This window comes from Dermacentor variabilis, chromosome 5 (assembly GCF_050947875.1).
Source record: "Dermacentor variabilis isolate Ectoservices chromosome 5, ASM5094787v1, whole genome shotgun sequence".
Taxonomy (NCBI): domain Eukaryota; kingdom Metazoa; phylum Arthropoda; class Arachnida; order Ixodida; family Ixodidae; genus Dermacentor; species Dermacentor variabilis.
In genome coordinates this window covers 128,196,866-128,215,905 of record NC_134572.1, presented here as the reverse complement: position 1 = coordinate 128,215,905, position 19,040 = coordinate 128,196,866, and the positions used below count along the sequence as shown (strand labels likewise).

The 19,040-nt window shown below is 44.9% G+C and overlaps 1 long non-coding RNA gene across 1 annotated transcript in view; it reads left to right on the top strand.

Moving 5' to 3' along the window:
• The first annotated feature begins 321 nt into the window (after positions 1-321).
• LOC142581967 (uncharacterized) overlaps positions 322-19,040 on the top strand; it is a 30,562-nt gene continuing 11,843 nt past the window's right edge. The window contains exon 1 of the long non-coding RNA XR_012828333.1: positions 322-456. This is a non-coding gene — a long non-coding RNA (uncharacterized LOC142581967). The remainder of the gene's footprint in view (positions 457-19,040) is intronic.

The window sequence follows — 19,040 nt, the reverse complement described above, 5'->3', positions numbered from 1 at the left end:
TTCCGTTGCTTTCTTGCACTCAAACGTGACAATTGCAGGAACAAGTATTTGTCACATGCGCGATTAGCCATTGTCCAACGAAACCATTTGATAGTGTGAGTTTTTAAGAAGATACCATGTGATAACGTGGTATTTTACATATATATAGAGAGAAAGCATTGTTTTAATAGCAAGCAAATACACCCAGAACGGAAGATGAATATAGGCGAAGGGCCCAGCGCGTGCACTCTGGTATTGAGTGCAAGCCTGTTAATGAATATACCGCAGACGCTTTTCATCACGTCACTTACCTATTGTGTAATTCTTTTATTTTGCAGAGCGAACATCGGCTCTAGCTGTGGCCAGCAGTGACGCTCCAGGTCACGAACGATGTGTTTTCGCCGTTGTCTGTGGTACAACGGGGTCACAGCATGCATGGGACGAAGATCCAAGTATACTGTGCTTGCTTCGTTGCTTGTGAGTTTTTTGACGTGGCAAAATTAACATTAATAGTTTGAGCATTTTCTGCGTGCGAATGTGCTCGTTGTATGCCGACACTAAGCACGAAATGAAGGCATGAAAACTATCTGCCTAAAGCATGGCGTAGCAATTACTTTGGAACTTCGTGTTATATTTCTTTGTTTTGAGAAAAGTCTGTGGTCAAAATGCCAAATGTAAGGGAGTGTTCTCAAGGTAAGACACGATATATGGCTAAATGAACTCGTAGGAAGTTGATTTCTTTTTTTTGACATATTTTATGAGCTTTAACAATTTCGTTGGGCTCCGTAATGTGGCCAAAGTTTGTATGTACCACATAAAGCTTACATTAAACATGAACTTCAACTACAACACCGAAAAATAAGAAAAATCGCTCCCTGCAGCTCTCCGAATCGCATGTATTCGTAGTTTCGTCGTTGCCATTACAAAATGCATCTGACCTCACAATGGGAGTTTATTTGACGTTGCACGAATCCCGCAACTGGCGGCACAAATACGCGATACGTCGGCGTGCAGGACCACCGCAACTAATCCGACGGTTGCTACTTCCGCGAGCTTCCCTCCGATAACATGACCTCCCTGGAAAGGAAGCTACGACGAAGGGCCACGCTATAAAAGAGCAAAGCTGGACGTGCCCTAGACGAACGCGGAAGTTTGGCTTCCAGGTTGGATTGCGAGGTTTCCTTGCCTTGAAGAGAATCGGGTGTCTTTTCCAGCAAATACAGAAAATGAACGAGGAATTCGGTACTGGTACCTCTGGCGACCTTGTTGGAGAAACTTCCGATACGATCATGCTCAGCCGCCTAGTGTTTCCAGTCACACCACGGTTCCGCAACCGCTTCCAGGGAACAGCCAAGCGGCTAGCTCCATCGAACTGCTTCGAAAGCGTCATCTACCGCTAACTCTTTTTCTGCAGAACGAAGTTGCCGAAACTCGAGCTAGCCATACTTGACGGAGATCGCCATGAGTGGCTTGAATTCTGAAGCTAAATTTCAATATGCCCTAAATACGAACCGTTAGCTGAGAGCGTATTAAAGTGGTGAGTTTTCAAACATGATTGGCTGCGTCTGCAGTGTGCGGACTGCCGGCAAACGATGAATGCAACATTCTGGAATTCTTTGAAATAGATTTTGTGATATCCAAACCATTGTAAAAAAGGATTCGAGACCATTTAAGATCGGTCATCGATTTGAAATATGAAAGCACAAGGCTTTGGAAGCTTTATGACAAGGAATATTTATATATATATATATATATATATATATATATATATATATATATATATATATATATATATATATATATATGTATAGCTGAAGGAAAAGGAAAGGCAGGGAGGTTAGCACAGGCTGTACCCAGTTCGCTACCCTACACATAGAAAAGGGTTAAGGAGGAAATATAGAAAAAAAGAAAGGTACGACAAAGCAGAAAGAAAAAGTCAGTATGCACATATTCGTAGTGCCTGTTCACTGATGGTCACAAGTGCATGGGCAATTCAGTCGCCTTCAAAAAGCACAAAAGGGTTTTTGGGGCCTTGCGGATGCATGAGTGCTTCGGTCAAGGCCCACACCATTTACTTTCTTGAGTGATTGAGACCAACAGTAACTGGCTTGCAGAGTACGTCATTGAGCGCTGAAGGATGGGAAGTGGCGCAGTAGGTGCTGTGATGTTTCATAAGAGGCGGAAGATTTGCATGCGACGCTGTTAACGATTGCGATGAGGGAATAACTACTGATGAAGGCGACGCCCAACAACATGGTACGGGACGAATTGAGGTACTGCTCGCTCAGGCTATGGCCTTCAGATACTATCAACTCTTGTAGGAGAGTACTGCATCGACCAGTCCATGAAACAACGAGCGGCACATGAATTTCAAGGAATTATTTCCGCCTGGACCTTGAGTATCGCGAACATGTGGCATCAGTAGGGTTCAGTCTCGAGCTCGAGACACCACAGGGAGCCCACTCGGCCAACAATGACCATCAAACACCAGCTCGCATCCTTTTGATGCAGTACGTCATGCAGATATGGGCAACTCAAGGACATCTCTGTAGTGTTCAGCACTGCATGACACCGCCGATTGCCCGACAAAGAGCTATCAGACTTCTGCAACTTCCCGGGCTCTGAACTTATTTACTGCGACAGTTGGTTATTAATCCAGGTATCCGTACGCTGTTTCAGTGTTTCAAGCGCACCGTGTGCATATAACCTGCGCATCCTCCAGCGCTTACGCAGTATTCACTCTATCTTTTAAAATCTTTTCCTGCTTCCTTTTCATTGATTCCTCGTGCAGAGGATCAAACCGGGAGCTTGTCTGGTCAACATCCCTACCTTACCTCTCCATGTTTTCTTTCTCTTTCACAAACCTGTGTGAACACCCTCAACTCTGAGCAACGCCGAAAAAAAGTCAATAACAGTGGTGGCGGTACGACGACAGACATGGCGGTGGCATGGTGACAATGGCACTAGGACCACAGTACAATTACGATGATGGAATGGCAATGTTGTCCACAACGACAATACGTAGCTGTCGATGACAGTGACAGGATACTAAGACGATGCCGGCGGGACAATTCATCTGCATTCGCAACAAGATATTACATGCGGTATACACGTTATATGCTAAACAGAAGATGAATCAATGAGCTCTTGATTAAGTTTAGCTCCATTAAAATTATAGCGAACGCTACTAATGAAGATAAACAAATAGTCTCTACCCATCTGGTCTCTACCCATCGGGTCACCTTAACGTCACTCGAGTGCAAAATCATATCAATGATACTTCTAGACGCAGACGGCCAATAAAACGTCACATTTCCGCCATTTGCGATCGATTGCTGTCAACATCCACGGCATTCGAAGTCTTGTCACGCTGCGATGTGTGTTGTGTATTCAGTTCTCTACAATGATGCATGACACTGGACAACGATCCCGCAGAAATTTTTCAATTTGACTTTTTTTTAGTGGGTACGCATATACAGATGCAACACGAATTTTTTTATACCCCAGCTGCATCCTGACCGTAGAAATTTCCACGACTTCGGAGCTGACAGCATGCGTTGCATGTGGTAACTCTCATTGAACATATGCACAATGCGATACTTCTGTAAGCCCAGGGAGCACCTTAACTACCATGCTGCAAGCGTTGAACGCGCTTCCCTACACCGGACTTGAAGGTTCGTAAGTTGTGCGGTGCACTTAATAGGTCAGAAAGGCAGCTTATGAGGAAGAATGAGGATTCATTCAAGACTACAGGCTCACTTTGGCTATACGCAGACGAAGTAGGAGCTACAATGGACAGTCTTTTATGCAAAGTTGAGCTCTTTTATTTTTTTGGCAAGAATATAGCTTAGGGTTATAGTAAAGTCTTGAAAGCACACCTAAGCCCCTTACGCCTCAGCTGCTCTTACCGTGTGAAAAAGTAAGGCCATGTCATCTCTAGCCGACGACATTGGGGATGGTTACCTATATACTCATAAGGTCAAATGGAATGCTTTCCTTCCTTCCACCTCCTATTTTATCTGCCATAGACACATATTTTATGCTGAGAACTACTGTCGACCATAACCTCTCTCTGTTGACTTCGGCCCTTGAATTCAATGACATTGCCAGCGAAATGATTTCCACCTTGCTTGAGCAACTGATTCAGCCCTTTAACTTATTTTAATTACGTCCGAAACGCTGGAAACATATCTTTGTTACGAAAGGGGGAAAGCGTTTTGCCGGCGAAACACAGGACCGACCTGACAACTTATCTACCGCTATCCCCGACTTCATGTGTAGCGATACTGATGCAGAAGCATGCCTGTATCCGACTAACATGTTGACTTGAGACTCAGAAGGCTCTTCGAGCATTCATGACTGACTTTCAGCAATGTTTGAGTGCCAAAGTTAATGTCATCTACTTGGTAATCAACAATGACCCGCAGCGCATGTATGGTTTTTCAATGTCTATATTTCTTAGCGTTACCATAGCGTGCGATTGTGTGATCCAACGTTCAATAATTTCTCATTTTATGACTATGAGGCAAACAGGACACCGTCACCGCTTTGTGCTCTCATTTTCAGTGGCTGCACACTGTAGGCGAAGTTAGGCAATATTCAGCAACTTGAGTGCAATCGTGAGTCCTGCCGCATGGTAAAATCAGTACATGATGCCATTCATTGTGACCGTGCCTAGGTTACACGATGCCTTGAAAAAACTGCGCCAGATGATCCCAGTACCGATATACAGCTACGCCATCTGTACTGGGTTCTCGGCTTATCAGTATAAGCGGCTGGAAAGGATAGCTCAGGTTAGGGTTCTGACTGGGCAGACTTTTCTTGCCCCGATAAGCTGAGCAATCTCCCGGATGTTTATCGAAAATACGCCAACTGAACAAGTTTGTCGACGCTGTTATGTGGGCTGGGCGGCCTCACAAGCTACAGGTTTTGCGTCCTGTTTCGCTTCACTGTTCGTGTCGTCTTGTTGGCCCGCCTCGCACTGCGCTTGGAATGATGACGCACTGAACGACATACCTATAGATATTAGTTTTATTACAAGCTGCTCCAAAGTGGCACAGGAGCGGAGTAATTGCCGGAAATCCCCGCAAGTCTAGATCCCCCTATAACTAAAAAAAAATCCTCTTCATGAAACAAGGCAAAGTTACGAATGACGTATCACTTAGCGACGGATGGATGGACGGACGAACGGCCAGTTCAAATTGGGTTTTGAGTTCTTAACTTATACCTCAGTGAAAACGTCCACTCCGAAGAAAACAAGGCTCGGCTAAAGAAGAAGAGGCATTGTTTTCGGTGACTGACACCGGCTCACTTCGCGAATTAGTGCAAGAGGTGCGTTCGCGGCCACGGTTAAGGTCCGATACGTTAAAGTGCGATACGAATTAAGCATCGAATGCATATGTTACTGGGACCACCAGTGACTCTCTTGTTTCGGCCATCTTGAGCACCATACTACGCCACTATCTCGTGGCTAAGGTTTCTGGAGTGTAAAACTTGGATAAACCTAAATCTTCTGCCCCGTAGGGTAAGCCAGAGTAGCTTCGTATTGAACGACGACTGCAGAAGACTTAGCTGCAAAGTAATCGGCAAATAATCGCCTACAGTAGCAATATTTGAAGCCAAGACCAACAATATTGGGAATGGAGTTCGCACCTTCCTTTACGTTGCGATCGAAGCACTGGATATTGACTCGAGCTCATTCCCTCTCATGACAACCAATCAAAGACGCAACGCGATGCGATTCTATGGTGTACTATGGATTCTCTTGTAACCCTGAAGACAGGAGCAGCATCTGCATTTTGATTAGCTTTAACTTCTTTCGGAAGAGCGTAAATATAGCCAGGTGAACACAATTGACTACGGTATGAATGGTATACACAAAAGCATTGATTGATCAGTTCAGCGTCCGACATGAGCCATTTCATGAATTTTTAACTGCTCTAGTGTCACTGTATCATGCTCGTGCATCAAAAGGTAACATTCGACGCTGAACCCAGTTACTCTGAGAGCCACTAACGACCTGAATCAAAGATCGAACGCAGCCTTCAACCCTTGATTGCCTACTAGGAGGTTTCATTAAGAAACGCTCATACGTTTTAAATAAGAAGAAATGTTCGCACTACTTGAGGATGCATGTAAAACTGCAGGTCCAATTCGACTGCGACAGTCGAACGTTGCCGAAACGCCAGACAAACCGCTGCAAGCAAAGGAGGGTTTCTGAAATTAGAAAGAAACACGAAGGGAACGCAAACTACTCTATCGCAAAACCGTAAAGTCGAACAACGAGCAAGAAGGTTCTGCATAACACTACGGCCAACCGACCAGAGAGCGCTTCATAATGAAGAAACTAAATCTTCGAATGGACGTCACACACAAAAAGGCATAACAATTGGATAAAGTGAACGAAGTCTATTGCCCAGATACCGTTGGATGTCGCAACATAATCGAAGTAAAGTGTCTGAACACTATTTCTCATAACATATTAACTCCACGATTATTGAGAATATATCATCGCTAAACTGCAAGACACCGCTGCACTGGCGTGTGCATGCTGGTGAGGAAACCCAGCTGCCAGGAGGATACTTCTTCCAAGTCAAATTACCATGAATATCAAACAGGACGCTGCAGTTAAGCATGACGATATGTACCAACTGCAGTAAATCTGTAGTTGTGGAAGAAGTGCAAGCCCGAGTTGCACGTAAAACTCGGCGGAAAAGATCAGGCTTACGTACGGAAAACTGATAACAAGGTCTCTGGAATACACAGCCACCAACGTCGAAGACGCAACAATAAGCTGCAGCAGCAACGGAATCCATTCAACACAACAAACATAAAAAGTTGAAGACAGCATTGTTTGTATTCCTCAATCACTTTATGTCATGTGCTAAAGACAGCTCCATCAAAAATAACTTGAACAGGTCAGAAATGAAAATGACTGACGAAATATGTTTTCCACCAGTCTAGGTAAACCAATTTTAATCAAGTTTATTGTCGTAGAAATCATGCCTCACGTCATCACCGCTACTTTTTGAATGTGTGGAGTGCTCACGCAGCCATAACGAGTGTGACTATCTAGGATAGCCTGATACCGACAGACTTCAGTAGTTGTGTTGGAACATCGCCGCTAAGAAGAATGTTGTGGACTTTCGCTGGCATCGTACTTGCCAATGGACTAAACAACACAGTTTATTCGCAGACCGCCTGTGCTCTCAACACCGTCGTTACGGCAACAATTCAGCTCTGACTACCCCTAAAAGCAACCTTCACTTCTCAAGTGAATGTGTGAGAATAACGTTATCCTTTAATATGATTATTACTATTAGCATCGCATCCCACTGCTGAAAAAAAAAAAGACTACACAAGTGTCTTGCCAGAGTTTCAAGCTTAGTTTGTTTCTTTTTTTCACACACAATCTGGAAGAAAACCGAGTAATGACCTCGAATCTGGGAATTTCTGCCCTTCTACCAGCGACGAACCGCGAACACCATTTGCGCTAGACGAATTATGACAGCGAGACTCGTCTCTGACCTGGCTGGTGGACTACGGAAAGAAGTGCGATTTAAATTCACCCCTACTTGAATGACTGTCCTGAGATGAAGCTTGGCTGCTCGATCATTTAGTTCGGCCATGCTCTTATGACTTCCGGCAATGCCTGGAATGTCAACGTTCAGTCAGCGATTACGCTCATTCAGTATGTCCTAATCAAGCTTGGCAACATTAACATCCGGGCCAGCCTTCTGCCAGTAGTCAACACTTCTTGTCAAATCTTCAGCAGAATCGCGGACTCCTGAGCGGTGAGGTGCTTTTGTAATCTTCGATATCTATTACAGAGCATCGGCAAGGAAGGCAATGTTGCCTTCAATATGATTTCTTTTTCAGGGCAGGACACAATTAGAGACTCAAACTGTATTATACAAACCAAGTCAAAATTTCTTGATCTACTTTGCGAATCATCGCTTCACTTGCAGCTACACTGTGTCACCGATGCTTTCTGACGCCATCTTTGACCTGTCGTTTGAGAACTCTTCAGCACTACAAAGCTGTGCAGGACAACATTCAAGCTACACAGTCATCAAAAGCAGCGTGTAACAGTGATAATAAAACTTGATTATATTCATCGCAGCTCGCCAAGTCTTGCAGCGAAGCACTATGGAATGACCAGTTGAATTCGCAGTCAGAATTTGGGCCTTTCGATTGCATTACATTTAACGCAATAGTTTGCATCCTGGGCGGGTAATTAAAATTAAACTTTCGGCGAAAGGCAGTCGGAAAGCACAATTGCACGACGTGTCTGTCAGGGGCGACGCAGAACTATGACTTTTAAATAAAGACGTTCAAAGAAACTGTGACCAACCTTCGAAATGCAGATGAGCTGAAGGCGACGTGTCCCCTGTGGTGCGGGCAAAACGAGGAAATGCCACTCGATGAACGCTGAAGATTGCCGGGGTCACTTAACTATCCACAGTTCATCGAGCACTTGCGCTATATAGCACCGCCTGTCATCGGCATTTAGTTCCAAATACAGCACAGCTGCACAACAGCTGCACAACAGCAGCAACGAAGGCGCCGCCGTAATAGCACGCTACAGGTTGCGTCAATCCGGTTTCGGCAGCTGCAAAAAAAAATACGTTAGGTCTGAGTGCAACCTGGCCGCACTGGGCTGCCTCTGTTACAAAAGTATACGTCCGTAAACAGCGTTATGAACACAAGTTCCACTGTCATTGCACGCTAGTCCCGCTCCTTACCTTCCTCCGTGTCATATCTTATCTCTTGTCGGTACATAAGGGGCACCGGACCCCTCGCCCATTGGCCATGCGACGGTAAGTACGACGAGTGGCCCACAGCGACAAGCAGCTTTGAAACGACCCACCAGAAGAACGTATTCACCGTAACATAACCCCCACCAAACCAAGAGCAAGAATTCCTAAGGCCAGAAAGGTTTGTAAGCGCTCTCCTCCTCACGGAGCCAGAGTGCAATTGACTATATCGCATTTTCTTCTTTCCACGGTGACAATGTTTGAACTTATGTTGTTGTGGGCAAACCACATTTATAAGCGCCGCCACTCAGTATGCTTGTTTTCATACATGTTGTACAGGTGCTTTTTTATTGTTCTTCTTCTATTGCAAATTCTCTGCATCGTAGGTAAACAGTTTCACAAAAGAGTAGTAGCTCCTAAAATCAGTGCAGAAAAGATTGGCAGAGTATCTTTTCCAAGACACTAACTCCTGTCGGGGTAAACTAGAAAGTCTGTGGTAACGACTCCAACTCTTCAGCTCGAGTTCACTTACTTTTTAATAGTTAGTGCAGGTCAGAAATAGAGGGCCTGAAATTAAAGTCGGGTCAGCGCTGAAGGCACGTCAGTATGATCTGAACTGTGACGCTACCAGCATATTGGAAACTTTCGTCCTGACATTTCACTAAGAAATGCGATGTTGCTCTAGATCATTTTCTCCCACATGATGATAGGTAACTAATATAAACAACGCGAAACCGCTGACTCCTGTTGTACCTAAATGCTTCTTTCCCTGCTCCTAGCCCTTCACACTAGTCTCCCGCCCTACACATGTCGCTCCCAGTCTAGTTGTCCCTCCCCCGTAACCTCACAAATGAGCAGGAAGTGTTTCTCAGATCTCTGGTCTCCGCAGTTACCAGTCTGGTGACAGCCACATATATGCTCCACAGATACTTCATATATAGTCCCACTTCCCTACATAAGTTCCTTCATGGTGCACCGACAGCTCCCATTGGCATTTATTGTGGTGTCCTACTTTAATTTTATAGTGTTTTACGGGCCAAAACAAAGATAGGATTGTGACGCACGCCGTAGTAGAGGACTCGGGATTTTGACGACCTGGGGTTCTTTAACGTGCACCTAAATCTAAGTACACGGGTCTTTCCGCAACTGCCCCCCATTGAAATGCGGCCGTCTTGACCGGGATTTGATCCGGCGACCCTGTGCTTAGCAGCGCGATGCCAAAACCACTAGGCAACCACGGCTCGTGCACGATATTAGAAGCCGAGCCCATTAAATTATCTTCCGTATTTTTTTATTCACCACAGCAATGCCCAGACATTCGGGCGCTCTTAGAGTAAAACTGCTGTTGGCGATATTTACGCGTGAGCACATGCCCCGCCTGCGGAATAAGCGATATTATGTGTGTCGCCGCGAGGGAAACGAGCGCTGGAGCAGGAAGGCGCCTGGACGTAGAGGAGAGAATCATGCACCGGGGAATGTATGGATGTATGGAGGCGCGGGCTGAGCGCGCGGAGAGCGAGCGGCAAAGCAGCGCCACCTAGAGACAAGAGGAAACTTTAGCTCCGCCCCAACTCCGACGCGGCCTGTTCAAAGACATGTAAAACACAAAAACGTTTTTCTGAGATAACCCCTCAACCGATTTTCATGAAGTTTGTTGCATTTGAAAGAGAAAGTTAAATTCTAGGGGCTGTTGAAGCGTAATATGAATTTAGGGGCTGAATTTTGTTAAGAGCCTTTCAAAAATTAGCATGTTTGAAAAAAATAGAAGCATTAAGTTAAAGAAAGATAGCTCTGCATCAAGATCAGATATCGCGGTTCTGTAAACGACACCCATTAGATCATTAAAAGCGGACAAATTCAATATGTCATTTTATATGTTACATGAATTCGTTAGGTTGTGCACAAGGGTTCTGCAAAAGCTGTATTTTCATGTTACTAAACTTTTTGAGATTGAGGTGTAACATATCAGTATTGTCCGCTTTAGATGTACTATTAGAGGCAATAAATAGAACTGTGACATCATTTTTCACTGCTGAGTTACAGAGTTGTAAACTTAGTACTTTCATTTTCTGAAAATACTTGATTTTTGCAAATTTTTAATAAAAAATTGACAACCTAAATCAAAAATTTGAAACCAGCAGTCACTAGAATTTAAGGTTTACTTTCAAATGCAACGAATCACCAAAATTGGTGCAGTGGTTGCCGAGAAAAACGAATTCTCATTTCACATGTATTTAGATAGGAGCACCCGAGCTAAAGCTTCCTCTTGAGGAGGTTCTTAAATAAGGGAGGTAAAAGTTGGGTAAAGTGCAGCGCGGTAACTGTCTCCCTGTAGAGGACACCTGAACCGCGCTGCACAGAGGGAGGGAGGGGACGAGAGTAGCAGGTGTAAAGGTGCCGTTGATAAAAGCGGGGAATGAGAAAGGAGGCGAAGCGTGGCGCAGGAGGAGGGTAGGCGGAGGCACGCTGGTTTGACACCCTCTGGCAGTTGCTACGGGTTTTGTGTGCGCTGTGGACGTATGGGGTTCGTTTTGTGATTGAGACCGAGCGAGAAGGACGAACCAGCGACGCAACCGGGCAGCAGGCCGAGCGCGAGTCGACCGACCCAGAAGAGGTCGCCAAACGCCAGGCACAAGCTAAACAAGCCAGACAAAAGGCGTGGGCTTGGCGTGCCCAGGAGACTCCAGAGGAGGAAGAAGAGAGAAAAGGGGGAAGTGAACAGTGTGAATTGTACAGTACCAACAGACAGACAGACAAAGAACTTTAATAACAAGGTCCTGAGAAGCTTTGCCCTAGGGCAGAGCTGCGGGCCGCTCCCACGTGGGGACGGGTAGGCCGAGCCTAACCGCCGCATCGTGGGCTCTCTGGACCGCCCAAGTTTGACGTGCATACTCTGAGCTCCGGATGGCAGAGCTCCATTCTTGTTCTGTGATGCGATTGGGTCCCTGTAACGAGGGGCATCGCCAGAGCATGTGTGCCAAATTGCTAACAGCCCCACAGTCGGGGCAAGTAGAGCTGAAAGCCTCTGGAGTGATTGTGTGGAAAAGGGCCAGGTTTGGATAGCACTGCGTCTGAAGCATGCGTAAAGTGGACGCCAGAGGTCTAGCCAGTTTGCAGTGAGGGGGAGGATAAGTCCTCCTACCCAGGTGATAGTGCGTAGTAATTTCGCTGAAAGTAGTGAGAGTGTCCCGAAACTCGAGAACACCGGAGTCTGAGCTCAATCTTGCTTGAAATATTAAAGACTCTGCATTTCCTTACCGTGACTTACCATCCTTTCTAATGGTCCTTTACACTTCATAAAAAAATTTAAAAAGGGGCATAAAACAAACAAAATAAACAATAAGCCTAAAAAAAACCGCCGTACTTACGCACAGTGAAGGCGTTTTTAAAGGACTTTACGTGCAATGTAGAAAAACGGAGTTTCACCCAAACGCTTGCGCGTATCCCGCGCTCACCAACTGAAACGTTACTCTAACTTCTTGTCTTTCTCTTAAATGCAATCCCTTCTGTTAAACGGAGCACAATTCTCAGTCCGTTCGAGTTCTGCACAAGCGGAGGCTACCATATATCAAAGTGAAGTGCGGGGCATCCGTTCAGGGATTATAAAAGACCACTTTCATGGCTAAGAACATCTGCATTTTCTTCTTTTCTTTTTCTACAACAATTGGTCAGAGGGGGTCGCTTGCTGGAACCTCATGTAACGAAAACATGTTATACCCCACAGCCTTAATATGGTATAGTTTGGTAGTGGAAAATCGTCATTACTCGTTCATGCCTGTGCGCAGTGCATAGATGGCACCGTAGCCGCGCTATGCATGACGCGTCGAACCTAGACTTATAATTTAGAGAGGCCTAGCTCGGCATTACGCTTGCCGATCGGAGAGAGAGTGGTCCCATTTAAGTGAGCTCATGGAACCGTAATAGGTATAATCCGTAAATCTCAAACTTGCGCTCATCAATAAGACATAAAAACGTGTAATTCTTTATCGCAGAAACTTCATGCTTCAGGCACGTACCCAGGATTTCCTTTTTCCAGGAAGGGGGGGGGGGGGTGAACCCAAGGATGTAATTTTTTTATGCAAATGAAGCGCTGTTCTACTTTTGCGAGTACAAACGTTAATGATTCCCACCGCTCGCTACAAAAGCGTCTAAACATCCAAAACAGGAATGAAATAAGGTGTATCTCACAAGTGCACCTGCGATATACATCTCTATTTTACTTGGCAAACCAGGAGCCACATCAAATTGATTCGCTCAGGAAAGAAACGCAGGAAGGACACAACCAACAATAAGTCAACAAGCGAATAGATAAAATGAAGATTTCTAGTAGTTTTTTTAGGATGAGCTCTAGAGGAATTACAGTGAAAGATATATTTGCGGAACAATCACAGCTTCTTTGGGTCCCTCGTTTGCTGCTCTACCAAGTGAAGTGCCAAGGCCCATACAGTTTCATACAGCAATTACTAGAAAGAACACTGGGGGTATTGGCTACTGAAGCTGCAATGGGAGTGGTTGAGCCAGCATGGGAATTGTGGGAAGTACAGGGATTTGTCTAAACTTCGTTCTTCCGGCTTCATACGGCTTCGTGACTTTGTAAACTCGTCATTTTCAACAATGTACTATGCAGTAAATAATTAAATAAACATTATTAAAATTGTCCAACCACAGGATTCAAACACACGACCTCTACGCGCAGACGCCCGATATTGAAACCATTACTCCACGGAAGCATGCATCGACAAGTGGCATATAACGATGTCAGTGCCTTCAGACGCTATGTGCGTTTCGATTTGGTCACCTCGACAAGCTGAGCCGTTGCTATTAGCAGGGATTGTTTGTGTTCGCAGCGTCTTCTACACTTAGAAAAGTATACAGTGCTCAGAAATTTAAGACAATGAACGCATACAAAGCGTAATAAGCGAATCCACAAGCACGATCGAAGATCAGACAAATCCATGCACTTCCCATAATTCTCATGGTAGCTCAACGATTGAAGCGCCAGAGTTCCCTTTAGTACATCGTAGGAAACTATGCCAAAAGCAACTCGTATTGGTTATTGGGAAGTTACATAATGAAGCGTGGCCGCTAGACCAGTACAACCACGTAGAACGCAGGATGCTGTTGTTCTAGACGTGCTGCGCCCTTTGCGGAAATTTAGAAAAACACCCACATAAGCACAGCAGAGAAGTGCCTACGTTGGGTGGTTCGACTGGTAACTGTAGAAGCGCCATTCAAAACACACGGAATCATTCTCCACTTCTGGTGGCGTTTTTTCTACTGCCTTTCCAAATAAAAAGATTTTCATACATAAATATTTTCACATACTGATAAATTTGTTAATTTTTGCTTTTCCTTCCTGTTCGGCTGTTGAGTCATCTCTCCCTTAGTAGATTGCTTAATTTTGTTCATTTTCTTGCGACTCCTGTTCTCGTTGCCGCTTTTGCACGAAAAATACTCTACAATTAGGGGAGAAACCTGACGAGGTAACGGGTGACATTCATATTGCTTATGGGTTCAGTGGTTATTGCAGGGTTTGATCGAAATTTGGCATTTTTAGGGATGATCATGAAACGTAAATCGTTTGAAAGATATCAGTAGGGAATTTCTTGCAGCCAGCACCTTCAGATTTCGAAACAAACATCGAAATAATGAAAAACGTGAAAGCATCCCGGCATTTTTTTAGCTGGGAGAATATCAATCTGTTTCAATCCCTCAGTTTTAGTGCCCTTTTCCTTGACCCGATCAGCGATCGCTTCTACGCCTCGGCCATAATGAGACTGTAACAGCAGCCCAGTCTCGACCACCGAAAAGCTGTCAAGTCTGAAGATTGAGTTGGCGGCGCTCTAGGAGTGGTGGCGTAGTCAGCGGGGGGTAGGTGTGGAAAAGTATTCCGCTTAATCTCGGGGGCGGGGGGGGTGGTTCGCGGGCGCCTCTTCGCCCCCCCTTCCCTCTCTCACCCCGTGCACGTGCCTGCTGCGCTTGATCGGCTATGGCGCTCCCACTTCCGACTCGTGCGGTTCAGAAATTGTGGGAAGAGGCCCCTGCAGCAAAACAGAGGGATGCCAATGCGCGCCGACCGCTTTTGACCACGTAGGGCCCAGTGTCCAATAAGGAGTGAGCGCGATTGCAAGATTTGACCGTTGGACCCTGACTGCGCGCATCAAGTTAATCATGCCAGATTTATCATGCGTGAAGAAATGTCATGCGCCTTACTTTGGGTGCACTAGATGCCCGTGTACCGTGCATCGGGTGCACGTTAAGGAACGCCAGGCGGCCATACTTATTCCGAAGTCCCCAATGTGGCGCACCTTGTGATGAGAGCGTGGTTTCGGCACGTAAAACCCAGAATTAATGGATTAATTACTTTGGTGTCATTCCGTAGAGGAAACAAGTCAATACTCGATAATGCAACTGTCGCTCGCGTGCGCAGATGGCGTTGTTGTCGTGTTACGCATGGTGCTATCTGAGCTAAATTTAACCTTGTGCAGACACGCGCTGTGCGGCAGCGCGTTTTTGCATCAGAGCAGGAATGGTCCGCTTGCTTTGAGAGAGTTACTATACTTACTTTTATACCTACTATGCTATATTACACATAAACTCGTGGGATGCTGCCCCTCCTGTGTGAAGTTTAGTTGACTTGTTTTAGGAAACATACGGCGCTTCCAGGCACCCTGTACTCTCGTCTATATATTACTGATTACAATTCGGTGTGGCCGTCTGGCTAAGTTTGGGCCAAATAGGGCATGACTGAGCGGCCAGACATCAAGTGGGGGCCTGGAACGTGAACGTGTTTAGCGCCAGACGCCCGTATGATTATCCGCATTACATTCTTTAACTGGGACGCGCATTAACTAAAGTCATCGCATTATGTTCTCGAATAAACACTGACAAGCGCGAATTGTTTATTTTGTAGATGAAGCAACTGTGCGTCTTTTTGCTGCCATGTAAATGTGTCTGTCCACGACGATAAACATTGGGACTCGAGTACTGCCCCAAGTATATTTTGGCGCATATCCTTGAATTCATATGGCTGAATTAGTTTTTGTAGAGCAGAGCCGACTGAGCCTACTCACTTTGTTGCTAAAGGGGCACACAGACTGCAATGCAGATGACGTTCCACAGGTCCCTCCCTCCCCCCCCCCCAAAATATAAAGCATAGCCAATTACATTAACCCCAACGACTGAGGTATTACATTTGCCGATAAAAAATGCCATCAATAACACTTCAGCATGCTGTAACCCTGGCTATTCCAATAATAGTCGACAATATCGCATTACACGTACTCTATTTAGCATCTCTGCAAGGATTTTCAAAAAAGCTGTCTCTCTCTCTCTCTCTCTCTCTCTCTCTCTCTCTGCGCTAAGGTTAATCGCAGCTGGTTCTTATAATTCCACTCGAAGTATTGATGATAATGAGGTTGACAATAACAAAGAGTAATTCCCACCTTGTTTCACTTTGAAAGCTCTTTTATCTAATGCAACAAAAGAGAAAATATTGGTACGTAACTTCGGAAAAGAAGACGATTTGTGTGCCGCAATTCTTGTCTCCTTAATTTGGTAACATATTTGGTTTACTACTTTCGAGCAAAGTGTCCATGTGCGTGGACATTAATTTCCTTTTGAACTACTAGCAAGTAAAAACATATGGCTTCATAAATGGTCTATGGAAATTCCTGCAATGAAGTTAAGAGTAATAAATGAATAATAGTACAGCAGGGTTTTTCTCGGAGCCCACAATGATAATTTATCAAACTAATACTGGTGCTCATCAGCAGTTTGTAAGGCCGACGAGTGGATAGCTTTTTGCACAAATTTCCCGCTTGCTCGACTATGCCCCCTGCGTTGCGAATGGCGTATGCAACGTTTCACAGTGATGGCTGTTATAGGTACTTTCAGGTGACATTCGCGTCGAAGCAGCATTATGTAGTTGCCCCAAACAAACAATCATGAAGTATGAGTGGAAAAAAAGGCACCAAGCGTCAAACGACTCCGAACATGGCCCTTCCATTCAAAAATTAATGCTGCGATGAGCGGCACTATCGCGGTTCCGTTTTCCATGCTTTCTCCTTCTTAGCTGCACAACACTGTATTTTAAGTTTATTTCAATCTACACAGTACATTCTCTATCGTTTCTGTCCTACTAGAGTGCATTTGTCGCTCCCATGTTGGTACTTTAGTAGACCACCGGTTATTTGCTGTATGCATTACATAACCTGCCCAACTCCACCTCTTTGTACCCTATCACCAACCCAGAAAGCTACACGGGCTTGTATGACTTCTATAACGACAACGTACTTGAGAAGACGCTTATGTACACCCTGTGTCTACTACTGTGCGCATGAACTGTGTATCTCTTTCTATATTTCTTTTTTCTGTCAAGCCTTTTTGTCAAACCAATTTTGTCATATATTATACAAAAATTACAAATATTCGTTTGAGGCATGAAACCCATTTATCTTAACTTAAAACGCGGAAGGGGGTGTTTGGAAATGATTGGAGGTTTCGCCTAACTTAGAGACCATGAACGACGGAGGCGCACAAAAACAATCTTGCTAGTAATGGTTCAGATAGTTTGATGCTGGGAATTCTTTGTGCACTTTTTATAAAGGTAAGTTAGTTAAATGCGGCTTTTAGTGGCGCAAGAGTGGCTGAGGCTATGCTGCGCCGAACACAATGTATTTTAAAATCCAATTTAAAAAGAAAAAGGCTATGTTGATCTATATTTTATATGAAAAGCCAGTGTCATCTAGAAATTTACGCACGTCAAGAAATGTAACTAACGGATCATCTATAATTAAAGCAGGGTGTAAAGCTAGGTGTAATTTACATAAATGATGCAAAAGGTTTCGTCTGTGTACTTCAATGTGTGTGCATATCAGTAATATATGAATAACTGTTAGTGGTTCTTGGCGTTTCTCGCATGTTGGTTGGTTGGTTGATTGGTTATTTGGAGTTTAATGAGCAAAGGCTAGAACGACAGAAAGCTGAGCTGGTTGGTAAGGATTCATTATGCAAAAAAGAAGTGAGGCGTGCAGACAGGGCACAAGAGTAGAGAAGTGGACAACACGAACGCCGACTATCAACTGAAGGGAGCATTGAGGCGAAAAAAGAACGAAGACACAAAACTCATCTCCGCATGCTCAGGAATGGTAACACCACGTGTCAGTCGGGTACACGTGCCGGTCTACGTGAGAGATAACTGTTAAGGCACTTAATCTCTTCCTTATGTAATATAATCGCCGTAATCGTAAAGTAAAGTAATCGTATGTAAAGTAATCGCCGTGCAGAATAAAAAGGAGCGGGTAAAAGGCAAAAAACGAACAGAAAGCCTTCGGTGTGCTTAATGATTCAGTGTATATGACAGTTTTCGTGTATGTCAGTGATGATCTATTTAACTACAGTCTATACTGCGTCGACTTCGGCTATGCAGGCAGAGGCATGCTGTGGTAATCGAATACTTGTTTCCCACTTTTCCGTTACGGCTCCTACACTCACGTGCTCTTTTGATTTAGAGCCATCAGTGTAAAATTTCATGTAGTTTGGATATTTGTCCTGAAGAGCGCGGGATGCTTGTATCATGTGTTCAGGGGGGGGGGGGGGGGGGACTGGAGGTGTCTTTTTGCTTTAAATGTGTCAATGTACAATCACATAACGGTGTAAAATCGAAAAACGGGGGAAAATGACGTGGCTTTATGGCAACGTGGAGGAGTTCGCGAGGAATGTCATAATCCCGACAATAGTCCTCATATCGCAGGACAAGCGGCCTAATCATGGGCGCTATAACATAAAACTATTCCAAACTTTTCTATCCCATCCTGCTATCAGCCCTCCACGATTGGTCAAAAACTTTTTTCGACCACGCCCACTTCCCCTGTCTGTCATGCGACGTCACGAAAACCGCGATACCTCCCGATCTGATATGACGTGTACACAGTGATTATGCATGATTTGACAGAAAAAAGAAAAACAGTTATTTCTGATTCAACCCCTTTTCGCCATTAGCCCTCGGCTATTGGTAAAAAGTTTTCGGGCTGCACCCACTTCACCTGCCTGTAACGCGACGTCACAAAACCGCACAAACTCACCGCGTCAAAGTGACGTGTACGCGATAAAGATGCATTAATATGCCGAACCAAACTGAATTTTCTTCGGAATAGCCGCAGGCTGCCCCGTTCCGAAAGGAATAAAAGATGGCTGCCGCCGATCGCTGAGACGCTGGCTACTCGCACCTGCCGGAGAGCATGGCTGCATTTGCGTATAATAACACTTCTTGCGTGGCCGTGCAACATTTTCGAGCCCTTTCGG